We start from the raw sequence: 4,179 nt of genomic DNA, 5'->3' as shown, positions 1-4,179 counted from the left end.
ATATATGAATATCAAAGCAAATTTTAAACTAAAGGAGAACAGGTCATTTAATAATAATATCAGGATAAATTAATCAATAGGTCATAATAATCCTGTGTTTATGTATCTAATAAAAAAGATTTATCTGGGGTTAATGTAACATTAAAAATCAATCAATATAATTCACCATGCTTACAGACTAAAAATGAAAAACTGTTTGTCTCAATACATGCAGAAAAATCAGTTGACAAAATTTAACATTTATTCTTGGCAAAAAATGTTAGCCATCTTGAAATAGAAGAGAAAAAAGAAAAGCAGGGGACACGAGTTCCATCACGAAGGTCCCACACGCTGCGTGGCAGCTAAGACCACGTGCTACAGCTACAGAAGGCCTGCGCGCATCAGTGAAGACCCACAGCCAAAATAGATGTGTAAAATGATGTGAGATGAATTAAGCCCAGAGAAATCAGGTGAGGAGCCGAGGAGTGTTTGTTCCTGATCTTTCCGTGAGCAGAAAGAGCGTGCTCCCAGAGCCTGAGGATGTCGGATCACAGGGCCCAGCGGAGGAAGTGAAAGGAACACAGTATAGGAAGATGAGAAATTCAACCGAGGCGGAGCCGGCCTTCTGTGTGTTAGGGCTTAGACCGAATCCAGAAGCAGGAGGCAGGCCGTACCTTAACATTCCTAACCACACTTGCTAAGTTTCTTTTTAAGAGTATTTCAACATTGGTGTGCTTTAATCTTTTCTTTTTATATTAATTTCCCTCCCCAAATTAGCAAAAAAACATTGATTATTCTTAAAACATGTATTTCCAACATGGGATTATTAGGTCAAAAGCTTTAATATTTTTAATTGCTATTGTAATGCATATATTTATTTTTCTCAAGAGAGGTAGCAATTCTCACCTCCACCAGACACATATGAACACCTGTTTCTGCACACGCTGGTGTCATCAGACTTTTACATTTATGTCAATCTAATAGATAAAAATTGGTGCTACATGTAAATTTCTTTTTCCTCTTTAATACTGGTATTACGACTACTACTTCTATGTCCCCTCCTCTTCCTAACTCCTCCTAATGTTACTATTGTTTACTGAGCACATACTGTGTAATAGAAATAGTTCTGCAAACTTTGTCTTTTATCAATTAACTTCATAACCTTACAAGGTAAGTTCCACCATTAGCTCCATTTTGTAAAAGAAGAAACTGAAGTTTAGATAGATAAATTTTCCCCCAGTCATATGATCAAATTTTTAAAATTGAGATGTATTTGACATACAAATTGTATAAGTTATACTCCATATTGATTGGATCCATTTGTATTGCAGTCTGATTACCATCATAGCATTTGGTAACAACTTTGTCACCTCACATAATCATTTCTTTTAGTGTTGGGAACATATGAGATCTAGTCTCAGCAAGCTTAAAGTTTATAACACAGTGTTCTCGCCTGGAAAATCCCATGGATGGAGGAGCCTGGTAGGCTGCAGTCCATGGGGTCGCTAAGAGTCGGACACGACTGAGCGACTTCACTTTCACTTTTCACTTTCACATTGGAGAAGGAAATGGCAACCCACTCCAGTGTTCTTGCCTGGAGAATCCCAGGGACGGGGGAGCCTGGTGGGCTGCCGTCTCTGGGGTCGCACGGAGTCGGACACGACTGAAGTGACTTAGCAGCAGCAGTTGTTGTCTATAATCACTGCACTGAGTATTAGAGCTCTTATTTGTCTCCTAGTTGCAAGTATGTAACTTTAAACAATATCTTTACCCTTCCCCTAGGCACCAGCTCCTCTTAATCACCTTCTTATGCTCTGCTTTTATGAATTCAGGGATTTTTTTCTTAGCTATCACCTCTAAGAGATCGATCATACAGCATTTGCCTTTCTCTGAGTTATTTCACTTAGTATAGTATCTTCAAGTTCTATCCATGTTGTTGCAAATGGCAGAATTTTCTTTTTTCTCATGGTTGAATAGTGTTCCACTGTATGTGTATATAAAACATTCATCCGTTGATGGGCACTTAGGTTGTTTGCATAGCTTGGCTATTGTGAATGGTGCATAAACATAGGAGTTCAGACATCTCTTCGATAATTTGTTTTCATTTCCCTTGGATATGGGGCCAGAAGGGGGGTTGCTGAATCTAACAGCTGCCATCTATATTGGTAGCTTCCAGTTTGGAGCTATTACAAATAGAGCTGCTATGTTCAATTAGTACATGCCTTTTGAGAAACATGTGTATGTATTTCTCCTGAGAATACACCAGAGTAGAAGTCCTGTATCAGATATTCATCTTTAGCAGGTATTGCCAAGCCGTGTTTCAGTCTGGCTGAAGCCACTTTTAATCCCACCAGCAGTGTACGGATATTCTACTTGATCCACTTACACTTGATATTTAATTTTTGCCATCCTGGTGTGTGTGCGGTGGTATCTCAGTGTTTCTGTAAGTCTCTGGAGATATTCTTTTGCAGATTAATTCCTCAGTCCAATTTTATCATGAATGGGAATACTCTATTATTTTTATTTTGTGATATATTTTTTAGGATATTTGTACAGAAATACTTAACTTTTGTTTAGTAACAAATGTCCATCATTTTCTCTCTGGACTTTTGTGTTTCCTGCATTGTTTTAAAAGGTGTTATCACTCAAATGGTCTGTTAAATTCCTTTCCAACATTTGTATTGTTTGTATATTTGTGTTTAAAATCTCTCCTGGCTCTTTCAACCATCTTGGACCCTGTGAAGGCCTGCGGGGAATGGGACTTCTAAAATGACAAATATGTCTGGAAGGCTGTGGTCCAAGACCATTTTTGCTGGCTATGAACGGGGTCTACAGAACCAAAGGGAACACACTGCTCTCCTGAAAATTGAAGGTGTATATGCTCGAGATGAAACTGAATTCTATTTAGGCAAGAGATGTGCTTATGAGTACAAAGCAAAGAACAACACAGAAACTCCTGGTGGAAAACCTAACAAAACCAGAGTAATCTGGGGAAAGATAACTCGAGCTCATGGAAACAGTGGCATGGTTTGTGCCAAATTCCGAAGCAACCTTCCTGCTAAGGCCATTGGACACAGAATTCGTGTGATGCTGTACCCTTCGAGAATTTAAACTTCTTGAAAATAAATAACAGTGTGGATTTTAATTAAATTTATAAAAAAAATAAATAAATAAAATCTCTCCCTGGAGTAAATGTTTTGATCTCTGTAACTTTCTGATATTTTAATATCTTCCTTCCCCATTCTACTCCCAAATAATATTTTTCCAGATTTGGAGAAAGATGTTGATCTTTAAATACTTTTGTACTTTTCTCCTTATTCTACTTCAGAAGAAAAAAAAAAAAACAGGTCGTGATTTTTTAATTTTATTAATTTGGATTAAATTGCTTTTTTGTGATTATTAATCCTTTCTAGGATGAACAGGTCTTATTTTATATCTTTTAATAATATTTTATGTTTTTCTTATGTAGATTCTAATCTGTTGTTGCTAAATTTATTTCCGTATTATAAAGGTTTATTATTGTGGAGTCTTGTCCCAAGGCCACAGAAGCAGAGCCCAGAAACAAGGTCACCTAATCTGACTGAGCCCCTTTGAAACCATTGTCAAAAGCCCACCTGCTCATCACCAACAGGCTTTCTGACCCCAAATTTGGCAAAAATGTCCACCCAAATAGTCACACTATTGAGCCCTAACCAATCACCTAATGCCAACCTTCCAGCAGGAATTTTTTTTTTGTTTTGGTCTTGAGACTATAAAAATTGACTACTCACCCATTAAAAGCAACAGCTGTGCCTTGAGCCAGCCCACTGTTCTAACAACATCCTGTCGACCTTCCCTGGCCTGTTAGGGGTTTGGCTCACTGTGCTCACAGTACCCCCATCGTCTCTGCCTTTTGCTGTTAATAAATTCTCCCTTCTGAAATTCTTTGTGTCTGGAAATTCTTTTCCAACCCACTCAGACTGCCTCGACAATTATGTATAAGGAGATTTTTCATTGTAAAATTTATTGCTGATATTTTAAAAGTAGCTCTCTTACCAAACTCTCTAGTTTGCACTGGAGAGCTTCTTAGGGTTTGTAGATAGTCAGCCATGCCTGCCACCAACAAATAAAGCATATCTTGTGTCTTTATTTCTATTATATAGTAACATTTATTGTGTTCCCTCTCCTCACTGCTTCAGTTAGGCTCTCTAATACAATGCT

General features: G+C 37.8%; 1 non-coding gene across 1 annotated transcript; it reads left to right on the top strand.

The window, feature by feature from the left end:
* The first annotated feature begins 2,722 nt into the window (after nucleotides 1-2,722).
* Nucleotides 2,723-3,121, top strand: LOC102283744 (large ribosomal subunit protein eL33). Its single transcript, XR_001351936.2, has one exon. It is a non-coding gene; the product is annotated as a large ribosomal subunit protein eL33 (transcript).
* Nucleotides 3,122-4,179: the final 1,058 nt, after the last annotated feature.

Source organism: Bos mutus, chromosome 22 (assembly GCF_027580195.1).
Source record: "Bos mutus isolate GX-2022 chromosome 22, NWIPB_WYAK_1.1, whole genome shotgun sequence".
NCBI classification, from domain to species: Eukaryota; Metazoa; Chordata; class Mammalia; order Artiodactyla; family Bovidae; genus Bos; species Bos mutus.
Note: the sequence above shows the minus strand (reverse complement) of the source record. Positions and strands in the feature narration are given on the sequence as shown.